This window comes from Mesoplodon mirus (assembly GCF_964341445.2).
Source record: "Mesoplodon mirus genome assembly, chromosome: 18".
Lineage (NCBI taxonomy): Eukaryota > Metazoa > Chordata > Mammalia > Artiodactyla > Ziphiidae > Mesoplodon > Mesoplodon mirus.
The window spans coordinates 55,999,223-56,017,007 of record NC_138994.1 but is presented as its reverse complement, the minus strand read 5'-3'; the positions used below and the strand labels follow the sequence as shown (position 1 = coordinate 56,017,007).

The following is a 17,785-nucleotide window of genomic DNA, read 5'->3' as shown; positions in this document are numbered from 1 at the left end:
CTGTTGGAATATTGTTCTGTGCCGCCTGACAAGATTACTGAGTTCTCAGTTCTGTAGCAGTGGCATTGAGTAAGAGTCTGAAAATTGATGCATTATGTACTTGCTTAAAATAGCAAATGCAGAATAGGAAAAGCAGAGCTGCTAAGAAGTGTGCAGAACATATTGATGGAAAGGCCTGTGTTGCCTCTGTCATTACCAGCATGAAAGGGTGTATTGGAGCAGGGGGTGGATTTTCCATCAAAAGCATTCGTGTGGTAAAGGCTTCTGTACCACAATGAGTCAGGGGTACATTTTTTATCTAACATAACTGAGTGCAAAGCCTTCTGTTCTCAAACAGGTGGTAGAAAGTGAGCAATTTGTTTCTTTTCATCTCAGTGTTCTGGGTTGGTTCATGAGATAGTTGCTTCTATTTTAACCTTGTTGAGTTCCCCCTTAGAACAGAAATCCCCAGTTACTTGCTACCTAATCAGATATTCCGCGCTGTGGATCACAGCTGCCTGGATGGGCAGCAAGGTTTAGTGCGAGTGAGGTGGAAAGTGCATAAAAGGAATGTCATCTGCCCCCGAGAAGAAAGCATCATCTTCTGTCAGCATAGATGGGATTTTAAAATACTCAAGAACAAGTTAAAAGGGCCTTCTGGAATCAACAAGCCTTTTTACCAATATGGCCCTAGGAGGTGGCATGGTTATTGCTTAAGGGGCTATCCATGGTCAAGCAAAGAGGCCTTGAGACACAAGGACAAGGGTCCCTTCAGCCCCTGTATCAATTGTTTAACCAACATTCTAAACATAAGATCCTCCTTCTTTAAAGCACTTGGCTGCATTAACAGACGTTCAAGGGACACTTACTCCGAGCCAGGCATTGCCCTATAGCCCCTGTGCCTATGTATATTGTGTCCTTTAACTCTCACCAAAACCCTTTGGAAAAGCATTACCACTGTTTATTATCCCAGTTCAGGAAACCAAGCTTCAAAGGATAAGTGATCACCCAGAGCTATACAGCTGGATTCACACCCTAGACTGGCTGATTACAAAGGCCTGTTCTCTCTACCAGGCCCCGTTGTCTCCTGTCTTGATTAAGCAACATTCCTAGAAATACACAGAACCTGGAAGTCCCCAGTCCCCGTCTCTTCCCTGCTTCTGCTGCCAGCTGGAATGTCTGACTCCCGGGTGTGTTATAGCCAGAGTTCCAAAGGACTGGTTAGTCTCCACAAGAAATCACTTTTTCCAGGCTCAGCAAGCAGTTGGATGTGCAAACTGCCCCTACATGGGAACTTGAACTAACTGTTCAGTAAACCATAATGTGCTGATTGTTGTTGGACAGTGACCAGTTTCCGGTTTCCTATAGGTCACCACAATTCTAGAGAATGTGACCTTTTATTTGCAGAGCAAGAATTAGGCCTTTCTTTTCCTCCCCACCCCCACCCTTTATAATTTGCACTATTGCTCCTAGGAATACTGCTTTTAAAGTTTGGACATTTTCAGATAAAAATTGCTGGAAAGAATGGTGGGAAAAGGATCGACAAGTAGACTATTGATGGGCTTCCCTGGTGGCACAGTGGCTAAGAATCCGCCTGCCAATGCAGGGGACACGGGTTCGAGCCCTGGTCTGGGAAGATCCCACGTGCCACGGAGCAACTAAGCCCGTGCGCCACAACTACTGAGTCTGCCCTCTAGAGCCCATGAGCCACAACTGCTGAGCCTGCGTGCCACAACTACTGAAGCCCGTGCGCCCTAGAGCCTGTGCTCTGCAACAACAGAAGCCACCGCAATGAGAAGCCCGCGCGCAGTGACCAAGACCCAAGGCAGCCAAAAATAAATAAATAAATAAATTTTAATAAAAAAACCATTAAGACTTCCCTGGTGGTCTAGTGGTTAAGACTGCGCTTCTACTGCAGGGGGCTCAGGTTCAAACCCTACTCAGGAAACTAAGATCCTGCATGCCGTGGGGCGTGGCCAAAAAAAAAAGACCATTGAATAAAAAGTGAGAAACGTTAAGGAGTTTAGGGTGCGTGAGAATGGTAGTCAGGCTGCTCACTTGCCATTTTAACACTGAATTGTCAAATTGGAGGCTTATTTGCTTAATGTAGCACGGAACCAGGATAATATTGTAAATACTTTATAGCAGAATTTGCTAACAAAATAGGTTTGGGAAACAATTTTGATATATGATCTCCCCACTGGATCACACAGTCCTTTAAGGGAGGGAGAACAATGACGTGTACGTCCCCCAGTGAGTCCTCATAACATGGAGCGAAACCCTTTGGATCATTTCCAGAGGAGGTGAAACTCCACATTGTCCAAAACCAAACTCACTCTCTGTTTCCTTCTCCATCACCCACGCTGACAACCTAGGGATGTGGAAGACTCTACCTTTTACCATCTACGTTCAGTGGTCACCAAATTCTTGCTCTGAAGCGTCTCTCAAACTTGACCTGTCTCTGCCCTCTCAACAACCACAGCCCTTTCTTCCCTGATTTACAGTTTCCTACCTGGTCTGCCTGCTTTTAAATGCCCCCATCAGTCTATCCTCCACATCACCTGTTTCCTAACAATTTCACGTATTCGCTCGTTTATTAAATAAGCACCTACTTTATGCCAGACGCTCTTAGGCACAGAGATAAGGAGGAGGTCCCATTCCCATGGAGCTTCCCTTTAGGAAGGGGGTGGGAGCCATAGGAAGACAGACAGTGAACAAGCCAAGAATCAAATAGGTCAGTTTCAGGTAGCGGTAAGTGCACGGATGAAAACCAAGTACTATCTCTCTTCTCCACTCAAGGATCCTTAAGAGAGCCCCCACTGCTTGCAGAGTTAAGCCTAAACTCCTCGCCTGTTATCTACCCCAGCCTCTCTCCCACCACAGTCTCCAGACACAGTTGCATCCTGAACTACAGCCCCACGCTCGCCGTTCCCTGCACATTCTCTAAATTTCGCTCTTAGGCTTCACCAAGGTCATCCCTGTTCGTCCACGTCCTCCTCACCCTCCCAGGGGCAGTTCGTCACCTCCTGTCTTTGGGTTTTGGAGATCTGGGCTGGGGAGGCCCAGGTAGGCTGCAGGGAGGGAGGGCAACTAGAGCTTGAGGGACGTCACTGGAGGGAGGAGAGATGCCGGCCAAGCTGGGCGAGGCCGCTAGGCTGAGGGTGTGCCTGTTCCACGGGGATTCAGCACCCTGCCCCGCGGCTCTGGCTTCCTCCATGTGGATGGGGAGCAGCGTGAGGAAGACAGATCAGGTCACGTTCCGGACCGGGGTGCTGAGAGCCCAGTTTATTCCCATGATGCATCTGCATTTCAAAGCCTCAAGCTCCACGGCCCAAGTGGCTGCACCCAGCAGCAAGCAGGCAGAATCCTTCACTCCCCCCACCCTGTGCTTCCTGAGCGCACCCTGCAGCCCTTTAAGGGTGCCAACTTTCGTGCCTTACGTAGTAGCTATTTGTCAGCAAGTCGGCCTCCCTCCCCAGACTCTGAGCTTCTTGAGAACGGAGGCTGTTTTGTTATTTATCTTTTATCCCAGAGCCTTAGACGCAGATATTTGATGCAGGACATATTTCAAGATAAAGCCAAGGAATTCCTGAGCTCATGGCAAGACTTCTTCTTAGTTCTCAAACCTGTTCAAAAGTGCCATCATTAATCTTATTTAAGCATTCTTTGATGACTCTCTTTTTAGTATATATGTCCCGTGTGTGTGTGTGTGTGTGTGTGTGTGTGTGTGTGTGTAGCTGCAAACCGCCTGTAATGCCCAGTTCTCGAATGGCAGAGACTGGGGTCCCACAAACTCCCCTGTGCAGTGGGCCACAGCCCCACACACATAGAAGCTCAGATGCTTCTTGATGATTGATGGTGAATAGAACAGGTAGATACAGAATGGTATTCCAACAAACCACTAAAAATCATCTGTTCAAAGGAAGATGTGGGTCCTGGTTTGTGTTCAGTCCAGTCTTATTTAGCACCTTCATTAATGATGTGAATAGAAAATAAACACCAATGTTCACAGACGGAGCTAACTTGGAGGTACTGTTAACAGAAGTGTCAGGATAGGAGGAGCAGAAATGTAAGCAGGAAACAGCCAAGATGGAAAAAAAGAAGCTTAATACAGCCAAGGGCAAAAAAAATCTCTCAAACAGATATGTTTGATAAAATAAAGCCCCAAAGACAATAGAGCAAATCACTGAGATGAGAAGTTGAAGGGAGACAGAGAAAGAAGGGAGAGGTGGGAAGAGAGAGGAGGTCACGGAAGGTGGGATGGACGCAGAGGACCTGAGCTCAGGCTCCAGAGCCGACACCCTCTTGTTGGAGGTGATGGGGCGGCGCCCTGAGGGGACACCACCCCCCCGGCTGTGATGCCGCTCTGCGCACAGCTGCCATCCCATTCGTTTTGTGGTAGAGGTTTGGTTTGGTGGTGTTTGGTTTTGTTGCTTCTGTTTTCTGCTCCTTCCTCATATCTGAGGGAGCAGTGGGTTGGTTCTTTTAGTTCAGTTTTGAAAGGTTTCATTATCCCCGGCATAAAGCATCAATTTGGACATTTTGGGAGAGACAGAGGAATGCAGCCTGTTAAAGAGTCCAGATTCCAAATATATAAAGCAAAGTGGAGCATCCTCACTGCCTTGGTCTCTAATGTTGGTGGAAGGGAAACAAATCCAAGGGCCGAGCAGCAGTCACTGGGCCTCTCAGGATGGGCTCAGCCGGGCCACGTCCAGCACACAGAGGCCAGGCCTGGGTCCGCCTTGCCAGGGGAGGGCCCCCGACGCACGAAGAATAGGAACCTTCTGGTTGACAAAGCCAGAAGCCAGGAGCCTCCAGAGAGCAACAGTCCTCCTCAGGGACTCCAGCTGGAAAGTCAAGATGCCAGTGTGTGCCGGGGCATGGTTTTAAAAAGTACATGAATTCTCCAAGCACCAGGAGAGCACCCCTTCTTTGACAGCCTGGAATCAACCAGGCCTGGAAACACCAATGTAAAATGTTGTAAATGCCCAGGAAGCGAACGACAAGTGACAGTGGGGGTCATGGCTGTGGGTCAGGATGCCCCAACCTTAGCACCATGACAGCAGATTCCAAATGCTATTTCCTGACTCGTAAGCACCAAGTATTAAAGAATTGCGCGCAGCAGAGGTATTGCCCCAGGCTACAGCTAGACACATCCATCCATCTGAGGTCTAAATGCAACGGGGCAAAAAAGTAAATAAAATAAATAAATAAATGGAAGGGGGCTTCAATGTGTCACTCAAGAAACAGACACCCACCTTCCAGCTGTGCAGAACTCCTTGACCTTGCTAAGCTTCTGTGCCCTCATCTATGGCGTGGGCATAATGACAGTGCCTCATAAGGTGTCAGCAAGGATTGAATGAGATGATACATGTAAAATGTTTAATACAGTGCCTAGTGTGTGGAAAATTCTCCATAAGTGGAAGATGATGATTGTCAAGCTCCCCTCCCCCAATCCAAGACCCCTTTTACAGCTACACAAGACGCGCTGCTAAGTAGCACCAGCCATAGCCAGCAGACGGCTAAGTGATCATGGGGCATATCTGTTCACATTACTCCAGGTATTACTGAGAAACATGCATAGAACCAGTGTCTACTCATCTCCATTCAACCTCAAAAAAAAAAAAAAAAAGACAACACGTTCATTGATGTAATTCCTGGAACTTATTCAACCTTGCCTGTATGTTTCCAAAACTCCATGAGTGCAAACGTTTGTCATCCTACGAACGCTCTTGTTTCCCTGAGAACTTCATTAGCAATGGAGCAGCAGCACCTAATATGTGAGAGTTTGGATTTACAGAGCAGAGTCATGGTCCACTTTGCAGAAGGGTTCTTTGGCTCCCGAAAAGCATCCCTGGAACAGTGAGCATCCCTGGGGCCTCTTCATCTGCCTTAATCACACTCTACACCTCAACACACCCTTGCACAGAGCACAGTGCCAGGAGGGCACCTGCTCCCCAAAGCCCAGCCCCTGCTCACCGATGGCACCAACCCACTTCTCAACAACACTGCTTTGAAGATGCCTGACATTGCCCTCGGGTCTTCTGGTTAGTGTCTGATGTCGAAGTGAGTCCCAACTGCTTTCTTAATTATGTCTCTTTAAAAAATTCATTCTTGAGGCTTCCCTGGTGGCGCAGTGGTTGAGAATCTGCCTGCCAATGCAGGGGACACAGGCTCGTGCCCCGGTCTGGAAAGATCCCACATGCCGTGGAGCAACTAGGCCTGTGAGCCACAACTACTGAGCCTGCGTGTCTGGAGCCTGTGCTCCGCAACGAGAGGCTGCGATAGTGAGAGGCCCGCGCACCGCGATGAAGAGTGGCCCCCACTTGCCGCAACTAGAGAAAGGCCTCGCACAGAAACGAAGACCCAATGCAGCCATAAATAAATAAATAAATGAATGAATGAATGAATGAATGAATGAATAAATTTTTAAAAATTTAAAAAATTCATTCTTTCTGTAGACAGTTATGGAACTCCTATTCCGTATCAGATGCTGCCCTAGGAGCTTTTGATTGGGGGATGAAAACTGCTCAGAAGCACTTAGTAAGTAGGGAGCTCAGCTAACGATTATATTCTAATGACTGTTTTAGTGGCAGTGTGCACAGAGGTTGAGACTTGGACTCCAGCCTGGGTGCCTGGGTTCAAATCTGGCTCCACTGTGTGACCTTGGCAGGTACTTAGCCTTGTTGGGCTTCATATCCTCTTCTGAAAATGGAACTTACTTCATGCTGTCATGAGGACTTCATGAGTTGCTATTTGTAAAGCACTTTGCAAAAAAGCATACAAGGATTTCCCTGGTGGCGCAGTGGTTAAGAATCCGCCTGCCAATTCAGGGGACACGGGTTCAAGCCCTGGTCCAGGAAGATCCCCCAGGCTGTGGAGCAACTAAGCCCCTGTGCCACAAATACTGAGCCCGCGTGCCACAACTACTGAAGCCCATGTGCTGCAACTACTGAAGGCCACGTGGCCTAGAGCCCGTGCTCCACAACAAGAGAAGCCACTGCACTGAGTAGCCCATGCACTGCAACGAAGAGTAGCCCCCGCTCACCACAACTAGAGAAAGCCAGTGCGCAGCAAGGAAGACCCAATGCAGCCAAAAATAAATAAATAAATAAATAATTTTTTTAAAAAAGCATACAGTACTTACTATTATTATTATATTCTCCTTTTATTTGATTTCTATTTGTATTGCATTATAGTCAGAGAAGATAGTTTCAGTCAGATGTTAATTCTTAAGTATTTATTGAACCACCTTTTAGGGTCTGTTACCTATTCCAAGTGTACTTCAAAACAACCTGTGTTATGGTCACCCAATCTTTGATAAAGGAGGCAGGAATGTACAGTGGAGAAAGGACAGCCTTTTCAATAAGTGGTGCTGGGAAAACTGGACAGCTACATGTAAAAGTATGAGATTAGATCACTCCCTAACACCATACACAAAAATAAGCTCAAAATGGATTAAAGACCTAAATATAAGGCCAGAAACTATCAAACTCTTAGAGGAAAACATAGGCAGAACACTCTATGACATAAATCACAGCAAGATCCTTTTTGACCCACCTCCTAGAGAAATGGAAATAAAACAAAAATAAACAAATGGGACCTAATGAAACTTCAAAGCTTCTGCACAGCAAAGGAAACCATAAACAAGACCAAAAGACAACCCTCAGAATGGGAGAAAATATTTGCAAATGAAGCAACTGACAAAGGATTAATCTCCAAAATTTATAAACAGCTCATGCAGCTCAATAGCAAAAAAACAAACAACCCAATCCAAAAATGGGCAGAAGACCTAAATAGACATTTCTCCAAAGAAGATATACAGATTGCCAACAAACACATGAAAGGATGCTCAACATCATTAATCATTAGAGAAATACAAATCAAAACTACAATGAGGTATCATCTCACACCAGTCAGAATGGCCATCATCAAAAAATCTAGAAACAATAAATGCTGGAGAGGGTGTGGAGAAAAGGGAACCCTCTTGCACTGCTGGTGGGAATGTGAATTGATACAGCCACTATGGAGAACGGTATGGAGGTTCCTTAAAAAACTACAAATAGAACTACCATATGACCCAGCAATCCCACTACTGGGCACATAACCCTGAGAAAACCATAATTCAAAAAGAGTCATGTACCAAAATGTCCATTGCAGCTCTATTTACAATAGCCAGGAGATGGAAACAACCTAAGTGTCCATCATCGGATGAATGGATAAAGAAGATGTGGCACATATATACAATGGAATATTACTCAGCCATAAAAAGAAATGAAATTGAGCTATTTGTAATGAGGTCGATAGACCTGGAGTCTGTCATACAGAGTGAAGTAAGTCAGAAAGAGAAAGACAAATACCGTATACTAACACATATATATGGAATTTAAGAAAAAAAAATGTCATGAAGAGCTTGGGGGTAGAACAGGAATAAAGACACAGACCTACTTGAGAATGGACTTGAGGATATGGGGAGGGGGAAGGGTAAGCTGTGACAGAGCGAAAGAGAGGCATGGACATATATACAGTACTAAACGTAAGGTAGATAGATAGTGGGAAGCAGCCGCAGAGCACAGGGAGATCAGCTCGGTGCTTTGTGACCGCCTGGAGGGGTGGGATGGGGAGAGTGGGAGGGAGGGAGACGCGAGAGGGAAGGGATGTGGGAACAGATGTATATGTATGGCTGATTCACTTTGTTATAAAGCAGAAACTAATAAAAAAAAAAAAACAACGTGTGTTCTCTAATTGTTGGGCGTAGTTGAGCACACAAGCTTATTAATTGGGTTCAAATCTATGTTATTAATTGGGTTCAAGCCTATGTTCTTTTAATATCTGCAGATCTATACGTTTTGGGGAAAAGTATATTAAGATTGTTGACTATTTGCAGACATGTCATTATATCTTTGCAGAGCTCACACCATCTCACACACACGTTATTAACTTTTATTTTCTGGAGTGTATCTTCCTGGTGAACGACTCCTTAATAAAGGAGACAGTTATCTCACGAGTTCTTTCCCCAGCAGCGCTGTTTGCCAGCTTTCTTGTGATTAACATTTGCCTTATGTATCTTGTTCCGTTCCCTTAACTTTCCTTTGTCATTAGGCTCTAGATGGGTCTCTTGCAAATAGTCTTATAGCTGCATTTCTCAATTCCATCTGAGAACTCCCTTTTAAAAGGGATTCACATCCATGTCAGTTTGTGTTTTCTCGTCCTCATGTTTCTTTGCTCCTTTTATTCCCCTTTCCTCCCTTCCATTAAGTGAAGCAGACTTTCTTCTCTGGAACGTGTACGCTGCCGTCTCACGGTCTCATTTACCGTCAGTTGCCTTCATTCCCCAGCTTGTCTGTGGAGCCTGAAGTTCATCGGCCCCCCTACCCTCCTCCCAGATGAGACAGGGACCTTGAAATGCTTCCCTGGGATCACACCCCGTCTCTCATGTTGTTCTTCTCCAAGATGTCGTTCAGCGTTGGTTTAAACCCCCAAATAGTCACCTTCGTTGGTGCTGCGTTTACAGTGAATGCTTACTTAGATTGACCTGCGTGTTTGCCTGTTTGTCTGCTCCCCATGCGTCGCCCACACACCACTCTTTTCCTCTGGATCCACTGTCTTTCCTGACGGACGACGGGTCCTTCTTTACCTGAGAGCTGAGCTTGCCCGACTTCCCCAGGTTCACCCTTGTTTTGTCTGAGAAAGTCTCCCTGTGGCACTCGCGCTCAGGTGATGGGTTGGGGATAGAATTCTAGGTTGACGGTTCTTTTCCTTAAACCCTTTGACGAGTCTGTGTTTTCATTTTTTCCCCTCATATTTGATGAGAAAGCCTATTATTCCTTTGCAAGCAATGTCTCTTTTCGCTCTGGGTGTTCTTCAGGTTTGCTCTGCCTTTGGTGACTTGCAGCGGATCTGCTTTTCAAGAGGTCAAGAGAAGAAAGCTTGAGGTTTCCGTGTTTTTACTGAAAAACCTTTGTGTGTCTGTATCTTCTCAGGCCACGGTTCCGTGCCCTTCTGCCAGGCTGGGAGGCAGACTCCTGGTGGGCTTTCCTAGGCCGGGCAGCCTCATGCTGACCTCAGGCCTGGTGCCCTCGCAGTGGCCTGCACGTCCTGGGCTTGGCATCCGCTGGCCTCCCATCCCCTCCTTCCACCTGACGGCCGGAGGTTACCCCCCCTTTCCGGCAACCTCCACTTTGGTTTTAAATATTCTCTCTGGGGACTTGTATTCACATCGGAGACACTTGTAAGCGGCCGGGAAAGCTTGTCAGCTCCGATCGTGCCGTTGGAAGCGGCACAGCACCATTGCCTGCTCAGAGCTTCGAGAGAACTGGGGACACAGGTGAACACCCAGCTCAGCCTGGGGGTGGGGGTGGGAGGCGGGCAGTTCTGGAAAGCTCCGGGGAATGGCTGAAGAGGTTTCAGCAGGGGGACGACAGGATCTTCTTCGTGCCTTTGAATATCTCTCTGATGACAACGTGGAGGACACGTTTGAAGCAGGGTGCAGGGCAAAGCGAAGACAGGAACGGGTTAGGAGGCTACATTTGGAACCAGGAAAAAGGGGCTGAGGTTCTGGGCAGTGATGGTGGCAGCGGAGAGAGAACGAGAAAGTGAAATGAATAGAACTCGGTGCCCTGACCTGGGCGGAGGAGGGATCCAGGCTGATCCGGGCTTTCTGGCCTCCGTGATGGGTAGATGATGCCACCTCTCCCCAGGACAGGCTTGACAGGAGGAGGGAAGCAGTTTGGGGAAGGGGCCAAGAAGATGAGCTCAGTGTTGGACATAAGACTCAGCCGTCTGCGGCACATTCAGGGGATTTGTCTGGTCGGTGGCTGCACATATGTGCTTGGACCTCTTGCCGGGACAGGGGACACTGGGTGATTGTCTGTCATTGAAACCACAGCATGGGTGACACACTGTGGGAGAATGTACAAAATGAAAAGGACCAAAGGTAAAACAATATTTAGGGAGTGAGGAAACAGAAACATACTCCTGCAGGATTCCTGCTGCTTCTTGAGGTGTGGGTCTGACATGGCCCCTTCTGGAAGCCCACACCGGCCACCCACGCTTAGGTGGCCCCTGTGCGTATCTTGGTGTTTGTTAAACTTTGCCCATCCTCTCGGCGTTGACGGGTGCCTTGAGGTCGGGGCCTGCATCCCACCCACTTTGTGTTCACTCTCTCTGGACGAAGCCCACCCATCGTGGGCGCTCGGTAAATACCCGCCAAGAGAAGGAGAGCGGGTGGGGGAGGGATGGGTGATGGGGCCCCGAGAGAGGAAAGCCCTGGGGAAAGGGGGTCCCTGACCGGAGGGCCAGGTGGGTTGGGGGATGGGCGGGGGTTCCACCCACTGGGCCAGGCGCCTGCTCCGGGGGCCTCGGGACGAAACGTGCTGCCTGCCTAGAACCATATAGTGACTGGAGTTTTATTTTCTAAATAAAAGTGGTGTCACCCCATCCCTCACCAGCTACAAACCCAGAGAGGACTCAGTAGGTCGGGAATGCGACGCCCCCCTCCTCAGGACTGCTGGCCTCTTAGACTCGCTCTAGAAGTGACTGTGGTCGAAGTGTCCATTCGACCCTGACAAAAACAGAAGTAGCCCTTCCTAAAGCAGGATTTTGAAAGAGCTGCCCTCTGTGATTTGACATGAGCAGAGGGACTTACTTCTGGAAGGAAGCGAAACACACGGGGAACAGCTGCAGACATGGGCGGGCCACTGTCCTCAGGGAGAGCTGGAGACCCTGCCCTTGTGTCCCGGCGGCGTCCAGGTGGAGGGCCACCTGTCCTGATGACACTGGGGTTTATCGTGAAACACTCACTCCGCGTATCACCCCTGGGAAAAGCATCTGTTTACGACCTGCCTGTGCTTGGTGCAACGCGAGCTCCCCCACACACACATCCTGTGACCAAACACAGAGAATGCTGTGTTAGTGCCGAAGTCTCTGGAACTGCTGGTCACTCCCGCAGAGGATCCGTGCACCAGGCCGCTGCACTTCACCTCACTCCCATCCCGGTTCCCTTTCAAGTGTTAGAGCTCCAGCGGGAAATGCCACTGGAATGCCATGGAGAAAAGAGGGTGGGCTCAAGTCCCAGGCTGCCAGGGGGTAAGAGTCTTCTGCTGACCAGGGGTCTGTACAGGAGGGGACATGTTCTGGGCTGCTTCAGCCCCTGGAGAGACTTGTGATGTCCCACCCTGTGCAGGACTTTTCAATGCGCGGCTGCACCGGGACGCCCGCGGATCCGGTCTTTCATTGACCCACAGATTTCTCTGATGAGGACTGGAGGAAACGGAAGCAAAGTAACTTGATCAAGGCCATTTGCCTGCAGTGATAGCTTGGAGCAGATGAAACAAGATGAAAGTCCCCGAATTCCACAGTTTGCTGAGCCATTAAATCCTGTAACAGAAGATGGGGAGGAAAGCCCCTCCCCCTTGCAGCCAGCCAGCCTCCGTGGCAGCTGTCACCCGCAGCTATAAAATCTGCTTTCTTTTCTTGAAAAAATAAGGAGGGTTCTCTGGTTCCGTAAAGGTTTCCAGTGTGTGAAGCGCCAGCAGGAGATGTCACTGGACCCCCTGGAGTGTCCACTCCCTGTCTGCTGCTCGGGCCCGGCCACTGCTCTGGCTCCAAAATAGGCACAAGAAACCCCTCACTGGCCTTAAAACCATTTTGGTTTGAACTTAAAATGGGGAGAAAAAACATGGTTTGAGGGCAAGTTCTTATTTTTCCTTTAGATCAACCCATTTTAAAAAGATTATTATGTGGACTTCCCTGGTGGTCCGGTGGTTAAGAATCCACCTTCCAATGCAGGGGACATGGGTTTGATCCCTGGTCAGGGAACTAAGATCCCACATGCTGCAGGGCAACTAAGCCTGCACGCTCTAGAGCCCGCGCACCACAACTAGAGAGAAGCCCTCACGCCACAATGATAGATCCCACATGCCGCAACTAAGACCAGACGCAGCCAAAAAAAAAAAAAATTTTTTTTTTATTATAAAATACCCATAACTTAAAATTTACCATTAGTCACAGTTAGTACATTCACAGTGTTGTGCAACCATCACCACTGTCTAGCTCCAGAATATTTTCATCCCCCCAAAAGGAAACACCCTGACTCCCCTGCTTTCTGTCTCTGTGGATTTGCCTATTCTGGACATCTCATATAAGTGGAATTACACACAGTATGTGGCTTTTTGTGTCTGGCTTCTTTCACTTAGCATAATGTGTTCAAGGTTCATCCGTGTTGTAGCAGATATCACTACTTCATTCCTTTTTATGGCTGAATAATATTTCACTGGATGGATAGAACACATTTTGTTTATCCCTTCATCAGTTGATAGATATTTGGGTTATTTCTACCTTTTCTTTTTTTCTGAAGTATAGTTAATTTACAATGTTGTGTTAGTTCCAAGTGTACAGCAAAGTGATTCAGTTATATATATATATTATTATATATTATATTTATTTATATTATATATATTATGTATCATATATTATATTATACATATATTATTTTCCAGATTCTTTTCCATTATAGGTTATTACAAGATGTTGAGTAGTGTTCTCTGTGCTATACAGTAGGTCCTTGTTGTTTACTTATTTTATATATAGTAGTATGTATATGTTAATCCCAAACTCCTAATTTATCTGTCCCCCATTCCTCTATCCCCTTTGGGAACCATAAGTTTGTTTTCTATGTCTGTAAGTCTATTTCAGTTTTGTAACTAAGTTCATTTACATGATTTTTTTAGATTCCACATATAAGTGATATCACATGATATTTGTCTTTCTCTGGCTTACATCACTTAGTATGATAACCTCTAGGTCCATCCATGTTGCTGCAAATGGCATTATTTCATTCTTTTTATGGCCAGGTAGTATTCCATTGGATATATGTACCACAGCTTCTTTATCCATTCATCAGTCAATGGACATTTGGGTTGCTTCCATGTAAATAGTGCTGCAGTGAACACTGGGTTCCATGTATCTTTTTGAATTATGTTTTTCTCTGGATATATGCCCAGGAGTGGAATGATACTATAAAACTCCTAGAGGAAAACATAGGCAAACACTCTTTAACATAAATCGTAGCAATATCTTTTTGGATCTGTCTCCTAGAGTAATGGAAATAAAAACAAAAATAAATAAATGGGGTCTAACTAAACTTAAAAGTTTTTGCACAGCAAAGGAAACCATAAACAAAATGAAAGAACCTACAGTATGGGAGAAAATGTTTGCAAACGATGCTACCAACAAGGAATTAATCTCCGAAGTATACAAACAGCTCATGGAGCTTAATATTAAAAAAAAAAAAAAAAGAAACAATGCAATCAAAAGATGGGCAGAAGACCTAAACAGACATTTCTCCAAAGAAGACATACAGGGACTTCCCTGGTGGTGCAGTGATTAAGAATCCGCCCACCAATGCAGGGGACACAGGTTCTAGCCCTGGTCCAGGAAGTTCCCACATGCAGCGGAATAGCTAAGCCCATGCACCACACTACTGAGCCTGTGTTCTAGAGCCTGCGAGCCACAACTACTGAGCCTGCGTGCTGCAACTACTGAAGTCCATGGGCCTAGAGCCCGTGCTCCACAACAAGAGAAGCCACTGCAGTGAGGAGCCCACGCACCACAACGAAGTAGCCCCTGCTTGCTGTAACTAGAGAAAGCCCGCATGCAGCAATGAAGATCCAGTGCAGCCAAAAAATAAATAAATTAAAATTAAAATAATTTTGAAAAGACATACAGATGGCCAAAAGGCACATGAAAAGATGTGCTAATTATTAGAGAAATGCAAATCAAACCTACAATGAGGTATCACCTCATACCAGTCAGAATGGCCATCTTCAAAAGGTCTACAAATAATAAATGGTAGAGAGGGTGTGGAGAAAAAGGAACCCTCCTACACTGTTGTTGGGAATGTAAATTGGTACAGCCACTATGGAGAACAGTATGGAGGTTCCTTTAAAAACTAAAAATAGAGCTACCATATGACCATATATTGGGGGTTTTATAGTATCCAGTCTTACATTTAGGTCTTTAATCCTTTTTTTTTTGCGGTATGCGGGCCTCTCACTGTTGTGGCCTCTCCCGTTGCAGAGCACAGGCTTCAGACGCGCAGGCTCAGCGGCCATGGCTCATGGGCCTAGCCGCTCTGCGGCATGTGGCATCTTCCCGGCCCGGGGCACGAACCTGTGTCCCCTGCATCGGCAGGCGGGCTCTCAACCACTGTGCCACCAGGGAAGCCCCATGGTCTTTAATCCATTTTGAGTTTATTTTTGTATATGGTATTAGAGAATGTTCTAATTTCATTCTTCTACACATAGGTGTCCAATTTTCCCAGCACCACTTATTGAAGAGACTGTCTTTTCTCCATTGTGTATTCTAACCTCCTCTGTCATAGACTAAATTGACCATAAGTGTGTGGGTTTATTTCTGGGCTTTCTATCCTGTTCCATTGATCTATATTTCTGTTTTTGTGCTGGTACCACACTGTTTTGATTACTGTAGCTTTGTAGTATAGTCTGAAGTCAGGGAGCATGATTCCTCCAGCTCTGTTCTTCTTTCTCAAGATTGCTTTGGTTATTCAGGGTTTTTTGTGTTTCCATACAAATTTTAAATTCTGTGAACTAGAACAAATGAAAAATGCCATTGGTAATTTGATAGGGATTGCATTGAGTCTATAGATTGCCTTAGGTAGTACAGCCATTTTAACAATATTGATTCTTCCAATCCAAGAACACTGTATATCTTTCCATTTGTTTGTGTGGCCTTCAGTTTCTTTCATCAGTGTCTTATAGTTTTCAGAGTACAGGTCTTTTGCCTCCTTAGGTGGCTTTATTACTAGGTATTTTATTCTTTTTGATATGATTGTAAATGGGTTTGTTTCCTTAATTTCTCTTTCTGATATTTCACTGTTAGTGTATAGAAATGCAACAGATTTCTGTATATTAATTTTGTACTCAGCAACTTCACTGAATTCATTGATGAGCTCTAGTAGTTTTCTGGTAGCATCCTTAGGATTTTCCATGTTTAGTATCATGTCATCTGCAGACAGTGACAGTTTTACTTCTTTTCCAATTTGGGTTCCTATTATTTCTTTTTCTTCTCTAATTGCTGTGGCTAGGACTTCCAAAACTATGTTGAATAAAAGTGGTGAGAGTGGGCATCCTTGTCTTGTTCCTGATCTTGGAGGAAATGCTTTCAGCTTTTCACTATTGAGTATGATGTTAGCTGTAAGTTTGTCATATATGGCCTTTTTTGTTTTTTTTAATTTTTATTGGAGTATGGTTGCTTTACAATGTTGCATTAGCTTCCACTGCACAACAAAATCAATCACCCATACACATCCAGATATCCCCTCTCCCTTTTGGACTTCCTCCCATTTATATGGCCTTTATTAAGCTGAGGTATGTTCCCTCTATGCCCACTTTCTGAACAGTTTTTATCATAAATGTGTGTTGAATTTTATCAAAAGCTTTCTCTGCATTGTTGTAAATAATGCTGCTATAAACATCCCTGTACAAGTTTTTGTTTGAACACCTGTTTTCACTTCTTTTGGGTATATATCCAGGAGTGGAATTGCTGGGTCATGTGGTAATTCTGTGTTTGACTTATTGAGGAAGCAAACTCAACCCACGTTGTCTTACTTTGTTGTCTGCTGATGGCAGTGTGGACGGCACCAGCCGGAGGCTGCTTAGCTGCCTAGCTCTTCAGACCAGAAAGCCAGTTCTTCTTCCTGCCCTCAACACATGGAACCACTCGCCCCCCTCTCTTCTGCCCAGATCCCACGGCAGCCCCACGGAGACAGGCAGGGAATCAGGGCAGGGCCACTCAGGGCTGCGGTGCTGGGGCTCTGCTTGCTCCAGGCTAGCAAGAGGGCCAGGATGAGGGTCGAAGGACCCCTCACCCAGATCACGGGCTGTGCATCCACCCCCAGGGCAGCATGGCTCCCGCAGGAATGGAGAGGTGCCCGAGTCACTGCCTCCAATGGGCTCTGCTATTTTTATGTCCAAGTCTGGTTAAAAATAGCTGTCCTAAGCCAAGGTTTTAGCTGCAGCTGACAAGACATTAAGCATCAGATACCTAATGTCCACGAGAGATAACCACGGGTCTCTTCCTGTGTTCATTTTCTGTTTCTACAAGATGTTTAACAAGAAAAGGGGCTTCCCTGGTGGCGCAGTGGTTGAGAATCCACCTGCCAATGCTGGGGACACACAGGTTCGAGCCCTGGCCCAGTAGGATCCCACATGCCGCAGAGCAACTAAGCCCGTGTGCCACAACTACTGAGCCTGTGCTCTAGACCCCGTGTGCCACAACTACGGAAGCCTGCGTGCCTAAAGCCTGTGCTCCATAACAAGAGAAGCCACCGCAATGAGAAGCCCGCGCACCGCAACGAAGCGTAGCTCCCGCTCGCTGCAACTAGAGGAAGCCAGGGCACAGCAATGAAGACCCAACGCAGCCAAAAATAAATAAATAAATAAATAAATAAATAAATAAATATTTTAAAAAAGAAAGCAGGTAGGAAACAGCCATGAGGAAAGTCCCTAACAACACCTCCATCCCTGACCCCGGGCGCTCCAACAGAGCCCAGCCCAGTGTTCTGGGCACTCAGAGGCCAAGAGCGTCACTGCTCGCCGGCCCCCTTCCTGCGGAAACTGGGTCTGAGTGATGGTGCCGCCCAGGCCAGCCGGTGCCTGGGCAGTGCCTCCCTGCCCCCTGGGCCAGGCGGGCGGAAGCACAGTTGTGCTGGCCGGCCCCCCCTGCCGTCCAACCCTTGGCACCCCCTGTCCAACACCGAGAGCAACAGCCATCCAGGGAGCCCGGC

At 46.7% G+C, this 17,785-nt stretch overlaps 1 protein-coding gene across 1 annotated transcript in view; it reads left to right on the top strand.

The window, feature by feature from the left end:
• MYO1D (myosin ID) overlaps window positions 1-17,785 on the top strand; it is a 348,475-nt gene that overhangs the window by 327,636 nt on the left and 3,054 nt on the right. The window lies entirely within an intron of this gene.